Source organism: Coenobita brevimanus, chromosome 70 (genome assembly GCF_032717465.1).
Source record: "Coenobita brevimanus isolate Jiangsu-jjx chromosome 70, ASM3271746v2, whole genome shotgun sequence".
NCBI classification, from domain to species: domain Eukaryota; kingdom Metazoa; phylum Arthropoda; class Malacostraca; order Decapoda; family Coenobitidae; genus Coenobita; species Coenobita brevimanus.
This window is the reverse complement of record NC_137023.1, coordinates 19,731,255-19,752,827: the sequence shown is the minus strand read 5'-3', so window position 1 is coordinate 19,752,827 and position 21,573 is coordinate 19,731,255. Positions and strand designations below refer to the sequence as shown.

The 21,573-nt window shown below is 41.2% G+C and overlaps 1 pseudogene; it reads left to right on the top strand.

Annotated features, from left to right (window-relative positions):
* The window catches only part of LOC145406399 (protein sax-3-like), a 558,017-nt pseudogene extending 537,692 nt beyond the window's left edge, over nt 1–20,325 (top strand).
* Nucleotides 20,326–21,573: the final 1,248 nt, after the last annotated feature.

Genomic DNA, 21,573 nt, shown 5'->3' with positions numbered 1-21,573 from the left:
ATATATATATATATATATATATGTAGACAGACAGAGGATAGGCCTACATGGGTGTGGATGAGGGAGTGTGTGCATCTCGCAGAAGGTGTGTAAGAGGCAGAAGAAGGGATGGGAAGTGTGTTTCAAAGTGTAAAAGGTGCTTCTTTGACATGAACATTAATTTATTTGTAATTTAATTTTTTATATAAATATTCAGCATCAGTATAGTCAATAAACTTCAGAAATAAGTATTTTCTTGAACTATCATCCATTTTCGAACCCCATATGGAAAATGTGATTCGTTCAAACCCTTTCCGTTCGTCTGCTTCCATGCCAGGCAACTGTACATATAAGGCTCTAATTTTGTATATGTCTCGTGTATAATAATATTATAATCTTACTTAATGTTACTGTGAGTTAACCGTGCCTAAACCTATTATACTTATTAGTAAGACTTTCATTGTCAGTTCTTTCAGTGCACCCATGGTTCTTCTGAACCAAGTCCGACACACTTGCTATATTCTTCATGTAAACTATTTATTTTATGAGTAATGCAGCTGTATTTGTATGAATTTATTATGCATACACATACTTTACATTACTCATATTTGTTCTACATGGGGAAGGAATCTCAAACACTGTGATCTGATCTTACTAACGGGATTTACAAGTCCATGATAACCCATGAAGCTACGGTGTAAATAAACACATTTCTGCCACATCTACCAAAACGGGCCAACAGCTGTACCAGCTATCAGTGCTGGTAACTGTCCAACCGAACAGCACTGAAACAAGATGTAAACTGGCAAAATTCTTTGTTTTCCCTTCCAAACCATCCTTTCCTTCTGATATTCATGTTCAGTCCAGATATAAGGCAAATAAGTGTCAGAGTCCTGTTTAGATCTATAATTGAATGGGCTATGCTACCTTGTGAGACTAAGGCCAGAATCTGATCAGTTTGAATTAGTCTGTGCCGTATGATCTGAAAAATGTAATCGTGTGGTACTTAAATTTCAGCATTTTTTCTAATTCATCGTATGGAAATTGATAAGAAACGGTCAGCAAATCTTTAACAATTATTTTGTTGCCGACCAGCGATATATATACATACATACATGCATACATAAAATATATATATATATATATATATATATATATATATATATATATATATATATATATATATATATAAAGTGTGTGTGTGTGTATTCGTATATCATATGCAGAGATTGGATGGGGAAGAGAGTTGAAGAATTTTGCAAATGACTGCATGCATCAAAGACAAAAATACAAATGGCTAACTTTTCAGCTGACACAAGTGAAATACGCGAGGTAAAACCAGAGGAAGTAACTATTTCACTTACAAGTATGAAAAGAGGGAAGGCCCCTGGAGAAGATGGAATAGTAGCAGATTCAATGACGGATGCAGAAGTCCAAGAACAAGAGAGGCTTGTCGACCTATTTACTCAGTGTATAAATAAAGAAAATTCCCAAACCATGGTGAAATGGAATAGTAATTTTGCTTCACAAGAAAGACAGCTCAAAAGATCATAGCAACTATCGAACAATTAGCTCGTTACCAGTCATTTACAATAGCTCGTTACCAGTCATTTACAAGCTCTTAACTATACTAATGTTTTTATCGAGGCGAAGATGCACTTGACAGGCTGGTGATGATTGGCTGAATGGAATACTTCTTCATAATCTCTTTACTCATTGGCATTATTAATTGACAACATATATCTGAGGGGGAATGTTGGTTAGCATATTTTATTCGGACATGCTGCATTCAGCCAGTCATCACCAATCTGTCAAGTGCATCTTCGCCTAAAAAAAAAATAAAATAAAAATAAAAAAATAAATAAAAGGGTATGCCCTTACGAACAGAATAACAAGTTCTAAGAAACCAATCTTGTGAGCAGGCAGGATTCCGAAGCAGTTATACGGCTACTGGTCATCTACACACAATGAATCAGCTAACTGAGAAAACTACAGAACGTAATAAATCACTGTGCTTAGGTTTTGTTGATTACGAAAAGGCTTTCAATTCAGCGGAGCACAATGCAATTATAAATTCATTGCGAGAAAAAGAAATAAATGAGAACACTGTAAAACTCATCGAAAACATATAAAAAGGAAACTGCTAAAGTTAAATTACATAAAGACTGGGAAAAAGAAAATGATTGAGAAGGGCATGCGTCAGAGAGATACAATTTCACCAAAATTATTTGCAGTATACCTAGAAAGTATTTTCAGAAAGCTAGACTAGGAAAACAAAGGAGTGAACATAGATGGAGAAAAGCGAAACCATTATTTATATATATATATATATATATATATATATATATATATATATATATAGCCTATATATATATCTATATATATATATATATATATATATATATATATATATATATATATATATATATATATATATATCTCATCAGCCGTTTGAGTATCCACTGCAGGACCGGCCTATCCCGACCGAAGTCGGGACGATACAACCAATGTATCTCTACCAAGTGGCTTACGCTGTCTGGTAGGGATTGTATGTAGGATGAGAAGTGCTTGTGAGTGTAACTGTAGTGTTGGAGTGGCTTTGGATGTGTGTGTGTAGTCTGTGAACCAAGTGTAATCGGCCCGCGCAAGCCGACTGGGTGCAAGCATACTTTACAGTAAGCGACACTGGTTCAACCACAGTACCCCTTGTGTCCGCCAATGCAGTACATGGCCGGGTGAACACTCCCAAAGTTTATTACCTTGGCGGGCCGCTAACCCTGGTTCACCCGTGTACGAAACGCACACTCTACCACTGTACCACAGAGGCTCCACATATATATATATATATATATATATATATATATATATATATATATATATATATATATATCCATCATCCAATCCTACGTTTCCCCATGAGGAGAGTAGGAGCCCGGGGCTAGGCAGTTAGTCCTGACACTTATGATGAGAATGACCAGTCTCACTTATCCCTGAGTGGCATTACGTGAGCAGTAAACCCCAGATCCCCTTGGATATAAACCTTCACCGGTTCAATCCGATTGGAGTGCAATAATTACCCACTAAACCACCAGGCGCCAAAATTTGGTTATATGGTTGCCACCTAGTGTAGTAAATGGTTTTCTGGTATACAGGAAACCGTTTGGTTTGTCACTCAGTGTAGAGTTACCCACAGGCAGAAGGAAGAGGAAAGAATGAAGGAAAGAAGAGGGAGTGTAAAGTCACTCGTAGGCAGAAGGACAAGGAAAGACTGAAGGGAAGAAAGATAAGAGGATGGATGGAAAGAAGGATGGAAGAGAGGAAATGGCAGACACCCGAAAGCAGTACTACACCGATTGCAAATGTTATGTTTATATAAACACTGTTCATACACAATGAGACTCTGGAAATGTACGGCAGTTCGAATGTTTTCGGTAGGCATCAGAACCCTTGTGCGCCGATACTTTTGTGACCCATGGTACGTGTGTGTGTGTGTGTGTGTGTGTGTGTGTGTGTGTGTGTGTTAATTGTTTGATGTCAGTAAGTGTAAGATAAAGTGTACAAAAATGAGTGAACGAGGATATGAGAATGAGTTTGTAAGTACTTGAGTCAAAGGAGTGAGAGTGTGAGGATGAATTGGAGGAATTTGGAAGAATGAGAAAGCGTGTCAGTTATGAGAGAGTAAGTAAACTGTGAGAGTGAGACTGTTAAGTGTGAGTGTGGGGTAAGAGTATGAAAGGGAATGGGAGAAAGTATGCAAGCGATGTTGTCTCAGATAGTATGAACATTGGAGAGTGTACTGAGAAGGTGAGAGTGTAGATGAGTCACCGTGGGTAAGAGTGAGACAGCGTGAGAATGAGTCTTGGATCCTGGGAAAACGAATGATATAATGCGTTTAGTGTAAAAGTGATCGAGTAGGAGAGTAAAGGTTATCGTGGGTGTGAGTGTGAGAATAAGGCAGTACGTTAAAGAGTAAGTTTGTGAGAGCATGTAGTAGTAATGTGAGTAAGAGCATGAGTAAGTTACTGAGAGTATGTGTGTCAAAGTGAGCAATGGATAGAGTGGGATGATGTGAGAGCGAGTACGATGAAGTGAAGTGAGTGGAAGGGGATGAGAGAGTAAAAGAACTGGAGTGAGAGATTTAAGAAAATGAGATTCAGAAAGTGATTGATTTTGGAGAGACAGACAGACAGACAGACAGACGGAGGATTGAATTGAATAAAGGCTTGCTAGCGCCATGTATCAAAGATCTTATGACACAAATTCATAACAGATATATGATTTGCAATGAAACAGAAACGGGAAGACGAAATGAAAATGGTAAGAAATTATAAAAACACAATAAAACAAAGACAAAACAACTGTTGATAAGATAGTGGTATAGAAATCAATACGAGTAAAATCCCAGAGCGAAAATATGAAACAAAATACCGCGCAAAAGACCAATACGAGACGGTCCACAATGAGAGAGAGAGAAAGAGAGAGAGAGAGAACATGCATGTGTGAGTGTGTGTGTGTGTGTGTGTGTGTGTGTGTGTGTGTGTGTGTGTGTTCGTGCGCCACTACATAAAGTAGTACTTTTTCAAAATACATGAAAAAAAAAAAGGATAGAACAATGAGCTTGTGTCAAAAATCTGAATGGCATCACTACTTGCCAAGTAACACAATGTTTGACAACATTGGAATCCGACTTTGACTTTTTTTTTTTTCCCGAAAGTTTGTGCGCCAAATTTTCTTCAGATCATTCCTGTGTGGCTATAAGCTTCTGTGAACTGTCTGGGTAAGTTCTGATGATTCTCTCTCTCTCTCTCTCTCTCTCTCTCTCTCTCTCTCTCTCTCTCTCTCTCTCTCAGTGTGAGGGGGTTATAAGACAACAGGAGCAAAACCTGTTCTTGACGAGCACTACGGTTTTCCAAGTTTATTTGCCTACCAGCTTTCATAGCAACGTGGCCAATCGTGTAGGACGATTTTTTATGACAAAAGAACAGATATATAGGTAAACAGACTGACAGCCGGACGATAGACAAACTGACAGACGACAGACACTGACAGACAGACAAAGATAATTAAACGAAATAATGATAAGGGGCAGACAAACAGACATACAAAGAAACAACTGACAAAGGACAGACAGACTAATAGACAACGGACAGATAAACAATAACAGACCACAGAAAAGTTGATGACCGACAGGTAGACACACACGAAAATAGAACGAAGACAGACAAAAGACAAGACGTCATATTAAGATGACAGGCAGAGTAAAGTCAATCGACAAACAGACATACAGACGGATATAAAGGTAGGATTGCAGGCGACGCACAGACACACAGATAAATAATCCGAATGTGTGACAGAGATACCACCCTTCTCGCTATGTTCGCAGTGTATGACTCCTTCAGTAAAATAGCGCCATCACTGAAGCTGTTTCTTGTTACATATTCTGGTCCCTGAGAAAACCTACAGTTCAAAAATGTTCTCCAGAGTTATATAATTTTTTCCAGCAGCAGCAATAAAAAGATACATCGGACAGCAGGTACTACAGCGAATGGGCTAGTGAACATTGCGGTTAATGAACTCGTCCAGTAAGATGTGTTTGCTGTTTTGTTTTGCTGTTACCAGCAGATGTTATTTTGTCGAGGTGAAACCATTCGACCTGGAAGGGTTAGATACAAACTTCAGAAAACCAATAAAAAAACTAAGTTAAATACAATCGTCCCAAGGAGGCATTAAAATAAAAAGGTAATCGCACTAAGCTCACATGGTTGGGAACAAGGAGGTTAGATAACAGGTAGGCGCCATGACATCAACACATTTGGAGCGAGCGCCATTCTAGCGTCACCGACTGGCTGAATCAGTGTTGTAAATTCTAATTTTTTTTTTCTTATGTGACTGACTCTGGGCATAGGCTTCACAGCCTGCCTTCAAGGCCCAGTAGTCCTCCTACATACCATACACCTCTACATGTCACCACTTCGGCGCTAACACCCACCGTCCATACTGAATACATGCTAGGGCTGTCTCATACGGGTCTGGTGTATTGGTATTAGCGGGGATATTTTTACGACATGTCGGCGGGTCTTCTGGTAGATCAGTAAAGTCTGATATTTATGAAACTCAAATCCTTAAACTGTTCCCTGCCCCAGTGGGATTTGAACCCGGGTCCGTTAGGACTGCAGGCCAACTCTCTACCGATTGAGCCACCGCCTCCCCCTAAATGCACTGTTAATGCTCCTATCATTGGTACATTATGCCAGCCTTCTTGGCTTAAGCGTGTACCGAGAAAGAGAGGAGAGAATTCATAGTGTTCCATTGCTGAGTTTTGAATATATATATATATATATATATATATATATATATATATATATATATATATATATACTGGATGGGTACGCTGGGAAGTCTGTCAAATAAGTACATATAACTGCAGTCGTTGTATGATGTACAGTATATGTAGCGTTAATGATCCCACCTATAGTTCATTATGTCAGGCAATTATACTAATGGATGTACTCAGAGCGATGTAAGATTCTAAACTTTTCCACCAGTGAACTTTAATTTTATATCTATTTATACAATAGGGCAGCATTGTTTGTTTGTCCTTCAGTCAGGCTCATACCAACGGTCAGAGACCCCCAGACCCATATAAACATGTATTTTGGATCAGGGTGACCCAAGGATGGTTTTAGGGGAGTCAAATTTCAGATCTGGGTCATTTGAGGTCATCGATTGAGCGTTCTCTTTTTTGGCCCGGGCAACGGCGGGTACCCCTGCAACACAATTTTTGGCGTGGAGACTCACACGTCCTCCAGTTTAGAGGTTGACCTCTGAGGTCATGAGGTCACTGGTCGGAGATTATTTGGGTCACCGGTAATACACGCTTGAACGACTGGACCCAGCAGCCCAATTACACCAAGCAACGAATTTCAACTTTTATTTCTGTTACAGACATGGGAACCACTATTTCCCACTAAATCAGTGATATTGAATGCAGATCTGATAACCAAATCTCTCTATCACATCCAGATTTTGTGTAACCAAAGACTCCCCTATTTCGTTTTCCTTCCCCGGCGACTAATAACCAAGCAGACTAATTTTTCTGTGCCGTATTTTATGCCAGCGATGCTTAAGTAATGTTAACAGGGGTGTCTTTCCTCCTTTATTTTGGCTTAGAACAGACGTGGATTTTCATTGGCGGAGTTACCACCCCTGCGCTCAACCATCCACCCAAAGCGCGAAGATGTTGTCACTAATGACAGGCATATTCCTATTGTGACGTGAAACTTTGTTATAGTTTCATCCTTTGTCGTATGTGGGGTAAGTGCTGTCTCGTTGTAGGAACCAACAGCAATCACTCATCATATCCGAGTTGAAATTCCCTTGATACATGCATTCCACAGCAGAAATCTGGTGAAAACGCCCACCATGCTAGTCACTTGCAGCACCAAGGTTCACAGGGAAGAAGTCAAGATGTGAATGCAAAGAGATGTATTTTCAGAGGATCAACCAGTGCTGGATATTGTAGGCTGTACATTATCTTCACCAACATGTTCAGTTTTGGATGGCCATTCATGCCATTTTGTAGTGGTTCTTATCATCTCTGTGTCACGGGGTTTTTAAAATATCATGGTGTTTTTAAAATAAATGCTTATTATTATTTAATTGATAATAATATTCAATAATATTGAAGAGCAAGGACAATGATTGTCTTACTAAATCAAGCAACGATTACTTTACGCTGACTTCTTCGCACGATTCTCTAAGAACGAGAATTTATAAACTTCCTCAATAGTACACAGCAGAGACTAATTACTCAATTGCTGTTTCTTAGTACTGTTAGCCTCTGGAGAAAGTTACTGCACCCCTGACAATAAATAACTAATACTAATAATAATATCAAGCTCTTGCTGGTGCTTAACTCCTAGGAGGCACAACGGATTTTAAATTTAATACAAGACTGGCCTAAGTACCAGTTATGAATGGCAAACGTTTATGCAAGCTAGGAGCTATATGGAATATAAGCTTAATTGTGGAGAAATGAAACAAGAGTTTACATTACATTAAGCTCAAGAAAAAGAACTGTTAAATTTATTGATTTCAAAAATAAATTTAACGTTACATTTCAAATCAAATTAATGAGATCGCACTCACTCACTCACACACGAGCTAAATTCTTACGCCTAGGAAAAACACCTTAATTAAACTCTTAAGACTAGGAAAATACAAAAAGGAAATACTGGTCGATGAATGCGGTGTATCACCCAAAGCTGGAGAGCTAAGGGTGGGAGCTTGGAGAAACTGTGTCAAGCAGAGTCTGGGTACTAGCTGACCTCTCTCTCTCTCTCAATTCTGGAGCACAGGACCTCTCTCCATCACAGCAAACACTCGACTGCGTAAACTCGTGAGAAAGAAATGGGAGCGATAGGCCGCATTTTTTAACGGTCGAGTGAGCGAAACGCGCCCAAAACAAATTGCTCAGCGGAAGCGCTGATGTCTCACACAAAGACGATCACGTATGACAATGAAAAATTTATTTGACAAAGCTTCCATCCGAATGAGCGGTTAACTGAACGATACACAGTGAGTTTTCCACTAATAGTTCGTGGCTTCTCACAAAAGGGAAATGTCGCGAATTTGATTCGTGACATTACGCCCCTACAAAATTAAATTTTTTCCTTATGGGAAAAAATATGCGGATATATATATATATATGTACACATCCTAACTCAGTCACACAAGATTCACACTGTGGTGTGTGTGCTATCCTGCTACAGGAGAAAGTCGCTGTCGCCAGTAAGCGAAAAAAAAACTCGTATTTACGTTAATAGAAGCAAGCTTGAGGGAAAAAACTCCGTGACGACGGTGAAAATCCTGTACTCAGGTCAAACTGAGCGTAAGTTCGCTACATTTACACTGACAACTAATTGTTGTGTAGCGTGGTGTATGTAATACACGGTGTAGGTGTGACAGTTGTAGTGTAACTGTACCTACATGTAAAATGACACAGTAAATAATATGGCGACGACGAAGGCAGAGGAGAAGAGGCGGCAGCGTGCGGCAGACGATCAGCTGGCCCGCACAGCAAAACTGCTACACCCATTGCTGTACCTGCAAAACCAATTAAGGTGGAGCATCAAAAGTGTCAATGAGACAAAATTCTTATTACGTTACAATTACTCTCTCTGCCTAGCAATCAGTCCATGCTACGAAAAGTACGCTCTAGCTGAAAAATACAAGTGACAGCCTAAGCTTCGTACATTCGAGGTCGCCATTAATTATAGCACACGATTACTGTCAGCGAGCTGAGAATCCTTGTGCAAACTCGGGTCTTCCATAGCCTCGAACTGCACACGGGTCCTCAACCTGTGCCTTAACCTACAGTACTTATATTAATATCAGGGAGCTGAGAATCCTTGTCCAAACTCTGGTCTTCCATACCCTCGAGTCGCCTCTGCAGAGTTCTCACTTCCCCCTTAACCTACAGTACTTATATTAGTATCGGGGAGCTGAGAATCCTTGTGCAAACTTGGGTCTTCCATAGCCTCGAGTCGCCTCTGCGGAGTTCTCACTTCCCCCTTAACCTATGGTACATAATATGTTTGTACAGGCCCTGGACATAATGTGTCCTGTGGGGCCAATGGGCGAGACGTCAGGTCTGCACCCACTTCACCACTACCCTGTCTCTCAACTGACTCAGAGATTACAGGTGTGGTTACGAATGGCACAGGAAGGACATGTCCCTAATTAGTGGTGTTACTTTGACACACACTGCAGGAACGGACAAAACTATCTATGTCTCGTCCCATCCCTGGCCAGAAAAAGTCAGCTCGGATACGGCCCTGGGTCTTCCTTTTGCCCATGTGACCTCCTGAGGCTGAACAATGACCCCATTGTAACACTGCTTGGCGGTACTTGGCGGGAACGACAAACTGCAGTCAAACCTCACCCTTGGGTGTTCGTGACTCACGGTAGAGCCGTCCTTGTTTACGAAGGAACTTGGCTCGACCTCCCCGTGAATACTTAATCACTCGACCCTTTTGTTTGTTCCGCATGGCAGCAAGTGTCGGGTCAGAATGTTGTTCTTGTACAACAAGTTGACTACACATCAGATCTTGCGGCGATTCAATGATCACTGGGGTGACACAGTCTGGAGCCTCAGCCATGGCTCGTGTTACCGTAGCAGCCGAAGTCTGAGTAGCGTCATGTTCGGTGCAACTATCCTTGACACCATAAATATTGCCAATGATGAGGTCAAATAAGGGTTCTGGCATGACAACTGCGAGTGTCGTACCAGTATAAAATGGAGATGCCACCTGGATACATGCCTCAGGGAACAATCTCACTGATCCATCAATAAGGTTTGCATGGATCTGTCGACCTGTATACTGCTCAGGCCGAACTAGACTCTGCTTGACAGAGCAACCTGAGGAACCATTATCTCTCAGGACCTTCACAGGAATGTCTCCCACAAACCCTGGCTGAACAAGGAAGGTACTGTCACCTGTGGGAGGGCCTGTGGAGGAAGCAGCTAGCCACTCATGAGGCTGCTGAACTGATGCGGCAAACATTGTGCCTTGAGGATTATGTTGGGAAGATGGAACATTGGCCATCTGTGGAGGGGGGTTCACTGTCACTGTGGTACTAGTGAACTGTGGGGGAGTACCCATACTGGTAGGGACTTGACCACCGTCCTGCTGCTGAGGAATGAAGGCTGCGTTCGCTTCCTGCCTCTTTTGAGCTGGTGGTGAAAAAGTTTGTTCCGATAGTCGGTTGCGTGGCTGATACTGCTGCTGGTTAGGGTACTTGTTGTACCTCTTCCACTATGGTTTCTGAGTGTTTTACCCCTGGTCCTTCCACTGCGGTTTTGGACCTTGGCCATTATTCTGAGAATGGCCTTGTTGCTGGGGTTCAGTCTGAGACGGATTCCCAGACTTATCAGGTTTTCTGTTCCAGGTGTGTTGCTTACGAGTTTAGTACCCGTATGCAGTAAAGAATGCGTCAGCCTTCTCTGCCATTTGGCTGGCATCTTTCACCTGGCAGATCTTAAGCTGTGCTATGAGCTCAGCAGGCCACGACCTCTCTAGCTGTGTACGCAGCATGAGGTCAATTATCCCCTCACGCGTGGAAGGAGTTTCATCTTTCTCCATCCACTCATTTAAGTAAGCAGTGAGATGGTCGAGGAACTGAACAGTTGTCTCCTTGTCTTGGAGGTGAGCTCGCATAAACTGAACTTTGGCGTCATCTACTGTGAGACCATACGCCTTAATGATTGCAGCTTTCATCATCTCATATGTGAGATTGTCTCCACGAATTCTGTGGAGAATATCGAGGGCAGGGCCCTCAAATAAACTAAGAAATTGGAGCCGCTTAGCTGCCTCATCCAGTTGATACATGTCTGCCATGTCCTCAAAACGAGCTATGTACAGCTCGATTCGCTCGCTTTCCTTGTATGAAGGAAGCTTGATGCGTGGGGTCGCCAGGACATGTGCAGGGAGAACGCTCGTGGAGCTTTGACCAACTACACCAGATGTATCTGAAGCCAAGGAATCTTGCTTGAGCTTCAGCATTTCAAGTTCATGTTTTTCTCGTGCCTCACGTTCGGCACGTTCATATTCACGTTGTTCCCGCACGTGTTCTAAGTCGAGTTCGCACTGTTTTTGCTCGTGTTCGCGCTGTTGTCGCTCTTTTTCTAACTCGAGCTCGCGTTGTTTCTGCTCGTATTCCCGTTGTTCTCGCTCATATTCGCGCTCCTTTTCGCGTTCCTGACGCTGTTCTCGCTCGTATTCGCGCTGAATCTTACGCTCTTCACGGGCATCATTCTCGCGCTGCTGGTCCATATTATGCCATGAGAGTATGTACTCTTTAATTTCAATTGGGTCTGTAAGACCCATTTCTTTGGCTTCCTGTAAAAATACAGCGGTAGCCATGGCGCTAATTTATTAAGCAAACCGAAACTGAGTACTGACTGCTTCGCAAACTATTACTAATAAACACAAGTAAAGAGTACAGACACAAGCTAGTGGTGACCAGTCTTATCTAGTTAACTGGCAAAGATTAGAGCAAAAATGCAAATGACTGGGAAGACTCAATAATAAACACAATGGGTACGGCGACTTCCCAGGAGCGAATAAAATCGTCTGGCGTTACCAAGAATAAACTAAATAGAGTTAAGTACTCTATGGATTGACAAAGCAAAAATTCACTTGCTAAATTAACGGTAAACACCAGTAAACTTGTGCCTATAAACTTTAATTATAAATACCTAAATATGAACGAGTGAGCACTATCTCGTGAATAGCTTTAGAGCTAGGAGCTAATATCCTGGAATGAGGTCGCCAATTGTCACGGGGTTTTTAAAATATCGCGGTGTTTTTAAAATAAATGCTTATTATTATTTAATTGATAACAATATTCAATAATATTGAAGAGCAGGGACAATGATTGTCTTACTAAATCAAGCAACGATTACTTTACGCTGACATCTTCGCACGATTCTCTAAGAACGAGAATTTATAAACTTCCTCAACAGTACACAGCAGAGACTAATTACTCAATTGCTGTTTCTTAGTACTGTTAGCCTCTGGAGAAAGTTACTTCACCCCTGACAATAAATAACTAATACTAATAATAATATCAGGCTCTTGCTGGTGCTTAACTCCTAGGAGGCACAACGGATTTTAAGTTTAATACAAGACTGGCCTAAGTACCAGTTATGAATGGCAAACGTTTATGCAAGCTAGGAGCTATATGGAAAATAAGCTTAATTGTGGAGAAATGAAACAAGAGTTTACATTACATTAAGCTCAAGAAAAAGAACTGTTAAATTTATTGATTACAAAAATAAATTTAACGTTACATTTCAAATCAAATTAATGAGATCGCACTCACTCACTCACACACGAGCAAAATTCTTACGCCTAGGAAAAACACCTTAATTAAACTCTTAAGACTAGGAAAATACAAAAAGGAAATACTGGTCGATGAATGCGGTGTATCACCCAAAGCTGGAGAGCTAAGGGTGGGAGCTTGGAGAAACTGTGTCAAGCGGAGTCTGGGTACTAGCTGACCTCTCTCTCTCTCTCACTTCTGGAGCACAGGACCTCTCTCCGTCACAGCAAACACTCGACTGCGTAAACTCGTGAGAAAGAAATGGGAGCGATAGGCCGCATTTTTTAATGGTCGAGTGAACGAAACGCGCCCAAAACAAATTGCTCAGCGGAAGCGCTAATAATCTCACACAAAGACGATCACGTATGACAATGAAAAATTGATTTGACAAAGCTTCCGTCCGAATGAGCGGTTAACTGAACGATACACAGTGAGTTTTCCACTAATAGTTCGTGGCTTCTCACAAAAGGGAAATGTCGCGAATTTGATTCGTGACACTCTGTTCTTCCAGAGTCACATAAAGCACATAATTATGTTTCGTGTAGCCCAACTGTAGACCAGGAGCAAGGATATATCTCTAAGGTTGCCACAAATATTTAATGTGTGCACTCATTGTATTTGATGAGCCTTAGCAGTAGTTCCATGGATTCATAAGTCCCTTTAAGACCTGTGGCATGTGCTAAAAGTATTGAAGGTTTCTTGTTGCCCTTGCACAGTAAGGCAGCTTTAAGACTCACTTTATTGAGGTCATTGAAAAGTCTCCACTCTTTGGGACCATAGCCACACCCAATCTCTCTTGCATCAGACCACTGATATTACTGCACAAGCAAACACTTTTCTCCTACAAGTAAAATAATGAAAACTTCAAATGACGATGACTAAACTATGAAACTTTGGTGCTTGGATACAGATGACTCCATTCTTGAAGTCTGGAACCAAGCAACTCTGTTTTTTCTTTTGTTAATTCCAAATTGCGCACCAAGTCATTTAACTCTGCTTGACTTACTATATGTGGGGACTATCTGCATGTGGAACATAAGGGTTATGTTTCTCTGCTTCCACTTCAGTAGCTGAATCTTCAGAAAGATCTTCAAAAGAGCTGTTGTCTGTGACCATCGGTGGTGGAATAGGAGGTGGGTTTGCTTCGTCATGTGGTACTGGTTTTAAGGCTGATTGACATTTTGGGTAGTTGATAGTTGATTTATTTTTCTTTGAGAAATCTGCTGTCTTTGTAATACCAAAATAACCATCATGGTGATTTGTGGGCTTACGCCAAGTCATGGGCACTGCGCATGGCATTGCCTTTCTTTTACCATTCAGCCAAGCTGTTAACATTGCATTGCACTGTGCACAGCAAATATGTGGTGTCCAGTCCCTTACAATCAAAATAGAACTTGTAGGCAATTTTCGTCCTTGATGCTCTTGCTATGTTTCTTTGCTGTTGTATACATGAGTATTGTCCACAGACATAGCAGAAATTGTCTGTGTGATTCACACAAGCACGTCTATTTGATGCCATTCTGAAATTCCACAGAAGTTTCTTTGTATAAACTGAAATGCACAGAAATGAGTTAGCCAGTAAGTGGCCAGGTATCCAAGAGTAAGTATATCATTAGGCAAAATCTGAACGTGATAGAAAAATTCTAAATACTGATTTGAAATCAGCGTGCCAAAATTACCTAGAAACACCTAAGTTTTTTCTGTAACAAAATCTTTGTTGCCTAGTGTTATTGGCACAGAGACTCACATCACCTCCAGTTCGGACATAGGCTAAGTGAGGTTGACCTCCGAGGTCATTTGAGGTCACCGGTAATAGTAAACAAGTGCGTTCAAATACTGTTTGTTAGCCTGCGAAAGCTGAAATAGAAAGTTCCTGGACCTCTTATAATCCCTCTTCAGAAGCATAAGAGGTACATGGTCTATAAGGAATAAGAAGAAAAACTGAACTAGAACATATAGGATTAGAGTGTTCGCCTTTTTTTTTTTACCAGGGCAAAGCCGGGTATGTGTGTTTGTGTGTACATATATATATATATATATATATATATATATATATATATATATATATATATATATATATATATATATATATATATATATAGGTATGTCGACAAGATTTTTTTTTAAATATAGATACATGGTACTGTCATTCATGGTTATTCTGTGTCACGTTGTTGCTGCGGTTTTTATTATCCTACATTGTCGCAGTAGGTTGTCCACAATTACGTCAGTGAGCATCAAAGGAGGCAACGACTCTATAGCTTTCTGGAAGGAAACTATTTTATACAGTGATGTCATTCACATCCACATAACATGTGAAGACTCTGTTCATTATGCAGACATCGAGTGAAAAATCAAATGTACAACTGCACAGAGAAGTACTGCATGAGCTCATGCAATCAGCTTTGCAATGATGCTTTCAGAACCCTATTTTTTTTTTTTTTACCTCTGTTAACCCTATGACAGGTGGAACTTTAGGTAATCATCTGATTCTTTTAACCAAAGTCAGTGCTGAGAAATAATTTATGGATGAGGACTATTATGCCAGGAAGCCAGTTTAAGAAACAAGTTAAATCGTCAAGAATTTTACAAACTTTTCTTTTCTCTATAGATATGGGATGGCGTTAGTGCAGTCAAGAGATTACTGTAGCCGTATTCTAGGCACTGGTGGTGCTGATGGCAGTGTGGTTCAAGAGAGTAGTTGCTAATGGTGCTATTGTGGCAATGCTGTCGATGAACCGTTAGTGCTAAAGTGATGCTGAGAGTGCTAACGATGGACGAGTGTATGAGTGGTGCAAGTGTGGCGAAGTAGTAATGGTGTTAGTGTGGTGGAAAGCAGGTGGTGCAGTACACAAAGAAATTACTCTGCTATTCCACATGCAGTATCATATGTTTTATTGATTTCAGTGTAGCCACGGATGTATTCAAAACTAAGAATACAGAGCTGTTAGTTTAAATAAACCTGAAGACAAACATTTTAATCAAAGATTACGGCTCAAATCTAGGAATGGGAAAAGTCCAGAAACGAGAGAGAGAGAGAGAGAGAGAGAGAGAGAGAGAGAGAGAGAGAGAGAGAGAGACGGCAGGAGAATCGGAGTCCTATACCTATTACTGCATTCCACCATCTACAAACGTTTCGCTAGTACAGTGCGGAAAGCATTATTGGGTAAAAAACTCTGAAATTCCTTTCATCGCAAATGTTCTATTGTTTTTGTTCTCTTTTACCTCTTGTGACTACACTTTTTCATTCCTTCGTCTTAACAATTTAGGATATTTTTTTAGTTATCTTTTTATAGAAGCTAGTTTGATTAGCTATATTATTAAACTACTTTTGGCTACATGATAATGACTTCCCCGATTATTGATACTGCATGCGTAAAATGCTTACATGGCATGGAGCAACATGAAAACTTAGTTTTACATATATGAGAAGATATCTGAGAATGTTTCTGTGCTGTAACTCAACGACTGTTGCTGAATTTTGTTCTAAGTATGAAAAAGCATCTTCCTGTTTCAGAAGCGTTTTGATACGCAACACGCGTGTATTTTTTTTTTTTGTAGTTATGACTGATGAACGAAAAGAAATCGATACTTTTCCTATCCGATTTCTCAACTCCTACGAAGGATTACGGGACCTTACGAGTAGTTTCACTTTTATTGAAAAGGTATTTTAGTCCAAATGCTTAAAGCTAGACTATGCAAGCCTTTTGGTGTTCGGGACTCCGAACTTTATGCACATTACCTGTATATCATTTGAACCTCGGACGTCCCTATGCGCTTATCCAACGAAATTCTTAGTTTTTATCACGCTGTTTTTGCCTTTAGCTCAACCCATTGGCTTCACGAGCCTTGCCGGTCATGATGCCTCACTATTATAATTATAGCCTCGTTTAGAATGACACCAAAAAACTGCGTCGGCTGTTACCAAGCGATACCGTATGACGCTAAAAGTACATGTGATGTCTAGGAGTAGTTAACCAACAAAATTGCAGTCTATATCATACAAAAGAGCAAGTAGTTTCAAGTCGGTCAGTCAGTGAATTAAAAGTAAGATTTTTAACATGATAATGCATGAGGTTATTAAGAGGTCATATTTTTGTTGCATTCAAGAAGAACTTCTCTTAGTAAAATGACTTGAAAAATATTTGTGACATTTTTAGAAAGATCATCGATCAACTCCTTAAGGATCGGGATGACATACTTTATTCTTGCTGTTGACAGACGTGCTTCCTGTAATAAATTGTTAATAAGAATCACTAGCACCCTCCATATCATGACTCCCTTGCATTGTGATTTTCTAGCACATTACGAATATAATCAGATTAGGCAACATCTCTTGTATTTAAGGAATATTTAGCAACTCTTTCCGTGCCAGGGCGTCTGTCGTGTTTCAATTCTGTTACCCGTAAATGATTATAATCAGCATATGAGATATGCTTTTGGTCATGAAGACGGTTAAAAGAACCCCCATTAATTCCTTCAAAAGCATGATACCTTTTAAGTTTTGTTCTGCTCACCAGTTTTTCTTTAGATTGTTTGACGCCAATCCTGCTGTTGGGGATGGAATGAATTTTCGTCAGCCTCTACACCTCTTGAAAATCATTTATAATCCATTGTTGCTACTGTACCTCCAAAAGATTTGAATCAGCGAAGGACTAAGATTCCGCAGTTAAGTTACACCTTCTTAACTGAATAAAATTGTCGTGTTTCAGAGTTAAATTAGCATGTCTCTTCAATATGGCAACTTTATATATATATATATATATATATATATATATATATATATATATATATATATATATATATATATATATATATATATATATATTCGTGCTTTTCTGCTTGCAATTTTACTTAGTTTTGGAGCCTTAAATAAAACTTTTCATAAGTTATCTACTGGTTGACCACTACCCTAATTAGTTTAAATCGTGTGAAAGAGGCAAGAATAAAACATAAAAAATGTCCTTGGTGTGTACGGGCAAAGAAGGTTTTGACCAAATGTAGTGAGTAGTATCTAGCATACTGCAGGTGATGCGATCATGGGAGAGATGTGGCAAGTTACTTCAGGTGTGAGAGTGATAAACGCTGGTACCGGTGTGTGACTACTGCCTCATGGGGGTAAGGAAGGTTAGGTTAGGGTAAGCTGTGAAACTTGTCCCATGTACACCTGGCATGAAAGTGAATGGTACAACGGAGTACAAAGGAAAGCAAACAGAAACAGACCTAATGGTCCTTTCGAGGCTGCTTGTTACAGAGAAGACTATCACTATGATATCTTATTCCCCAAGTTGAAGGTAAGGATAGTAAAGCAAGAAGGCTCTCCCCCACCCACCAGACCCTCCAGTCGAAGGAGGTAGGAAAAAAAGTGAGAAGGGCCACCATGCAGCATGGAAAAGCTGACGTGGAATTATCATAGGAAAGATTTAGAACCTATATCCGGTCATACTATATCTCTACACTACAAGTGTTAATAAGCTACAGTTATTATAAATTACATAGTATTTCCCTAATATGGTTTCATCACGATCTGAAATATAGAAACACAGCTTATGTAATTATTCAGTAATGAAGAAAGATACTTATCCAAGAAATTTTTGAATGTCAGCACTGTAATGCAATCGACATCTCTGGGCAATTTATTCCAAATATTAACAACCCTGTCAAAGAAAAAGTGCTTTGCTTCATTTGACTGGAAATGCTTTCCAATAATCTTGTACCCATTACCTCTACTATTGTTCGAACGATCAATGGCAAAGTACTTGTCAGCATCTATATTATTGATTCCTTTAATAATCTTGAATACTTGAATCAGATCCCCTCGTCGTCTGAGCTTTGGTAGGTTAAATAACTTTAGCCCATTTAATCGCTCCTCGTATGATTTGTTCCTTAGTCTGGGTATCACTCTTGTTACTCGTCGCTGCACGCTCTCTAATTTCTCTATGTCTTTCCTGTAATATGGTGACCAGAACTGCACACACTACTCTAGATGTGGATGAACTAAGGAACTGTACAGGGTAAGAATTATATTTTCAGATTTGAACTCAAGTGATCTACCTGTAAATGCAACTAGTTTGTTAGCTTTCTTTATAGCTTCTCTGCATTGTTTACTTGACTTAAGATCATCTTTTACAATTATTCCTAGATCCTTTTCATGTTTTACCCCCCCAAAACCAAGCCCGTTGTAGTCGTGGGGGGGCTTTGGGGTCTGGGACTGGGACCTGATGATGGGGGTGGTGTCCTTATACCCTGCTTCCCCCGCCCTTGGGTCCCAGTCCTTGGCCCTACTAATTTTGCTTGGTCCTTTTTCTTCTCTTCTCTTCTTTTATTTTCTTTCTTCTCACCTTCCGAAGGTGTGAGAGCCGTGCTGATGGGATGCAAGGCTGTCTCTTCTGTGTCAGTCGCTAACGGCCTCGGGGAACCATGGGTACGGTAGCCCTTGTATTTTTCACCCTTACTCCTGACCGGGCTCTCAGGAGTGGACCAGTTTATTTCCTGATTTTTACAATTAGGCTCACCATGGCCAATAATGATAAATTAACAAATTCTCAAGGAGCAACGGGAGATGCTCCTTCAAAACCTTCTCCCGGACAGGCGGATCCCCCACCCCCTACTTTTCCACCTCTTTCCTCCTCTTCCTATCCTTCTGTTTCTTCTTCTCTCCCCCCTCTCCTTCCTCCCCCCTCTTTCCAAACCCACCATCAGTAACATCAATTTTTGGTCGCCAGACATGGCCCAAGTTCTTCAACATCCAGCCGACAACAAATGACCTCACTCTCCATCTCTCTCTCCTTCGACAGATAGGTCCCGACATAACATTTGCATCACGACCAAATGGAGACCGCCTTTTGACTGTCCAGACTGCTGCGCAGGCTGAGAAGGTGATGTCGCTTACTGATCATTCTGGTCATCCCATTGCAGCAGTACCAGATCCCCACCTAAACTCCAGCACGGGAACTGTTCTAATCCCTTCATATATATCTATAGGAGATCGCAGTTTCTCAGAATGCTCCACAGATATACAAGCCATCTTGTCAGCCCAATATCTAGCAGTACTGTCCGTTCAGTGTTACATGCTTCCGCCTCAGGGGCGCCGGAAATACTCCTCCAACATTGCTAAGATCAGTTTTAAGGGCCGCGATCTTCCCACTTGTGTCATTATTGGTGGCACACGACTCAGTGTCAAAGAATACATACCTCGTCCGCGACAGTGCTCTTCATGTTGGCGCTATGGACATCCTGCCAAATACTGTAGATCAGAATCAATACGCCCTACCTGTGCCCAACCCGGCCACACCTTCTCAGCCTGCACAGCAAAGACTCAGGTCTGCCCGAACTGCCAAGGCTCTCAAGCTGCCTTGTCCCGGAACTGCCCGGTGTATACCTTCGAATCCGAAGTCTCCAGGATTCGCTGGAAAGAAGGTCTTTCCCTCCGTGCAGCTCGTCAACGTGCCCGTGAACTAGGATTCTCTACCAATACTACATATGCTCGAGTGGCCTGTCCTGTCCCCACTACCTCCCCCATTTCCCAGTCCCACCACTCTACCACCATTACAACCTCTAACTCCTTTTCTGCCGTCACCTCCCAATCTAACACACTTACTCCCTTGGTATCACCAGTCTCCTGCTCCCCTACTGTCCCAACCTCTTTTCCAGTCTCTACTCATACCTCCTCCTCATCTTCTTCTCCGACTGTCATTGTTGTCTCCTCCCCCCCTGTCTCTGTTCTACCCTCTTCCACCTCCCCTTCTCTCTCTTCTTGCTCCACTTCACACTCTCATACCCCTCTGGTTAATCTTTCCAACTCTTTCTCTGTTCTAGACTCTTCCACTCCAATTTCCTCCCTATCGCCTCTATTGTCTACTCCTAACACTTCTCCTCAACACCTTTCCTGTTCTGCTGCTACCCCTCGCTCCTCTTCGTCTCTCCAACAACAATTACTCTCTCTGCCACAGCGTGATGCCTGCCGCCCGCCTCCCTCTGGCAAACGTGGACTTCCTCCCACCACTTCGGATGCCAAGGGTTTCTCAAAACCCACATATTCCCCCCCAACCCGTAAAATGCGTACCTCCCACCCCTTGCCCTCCACGACAACTACTCCATCAAAGATCCCTATCTCGACTCCACGAACTAGTCCCAACCCTATCCCAACCCCACAAACTACTCCACAACCTGTATCAACTCCATTGCCGACACCACAGATGACACTCCCAGCAAGTGTCGAGAGTGAAACCCTCACAGACATCATGGAGTTTCTGGCGACTCCATTGCAGGAACCCATGAGTCCACAAAAAATAATCCATACAGCCGAAGTCCATTCTGTTCCTTCTGATCTCCCTCCCACTCCCACAGCTCCTTCCCCTTCTGCCCCCCTTCCTTCTTATTCTAATCCCTCTCCTCTATCCCTTCCGATGCCACCGGGCTATACTGATCGTCCCGCTCATCCACCTCCTCCACGTTCTGCTCCTATTCCAACTATCGAACCAACCCGGTGATATATAATACCAGTCCACCATAAATTCGTTTTTATTATATTTTATCCATTGTAAATTTTCTTCTTAAGCTTTTATTTCCCTTGGTTTTACTTTATTAGTTTTTTAAATTTTAACATGTCTATTTTACAATGGAATCTTAGAAGTTTTACGGCCCATCGTAATGACCTTCGTTATCTTCTCGCAGTTCATCGTCCTACATTAGTCTGCATACAAGAAA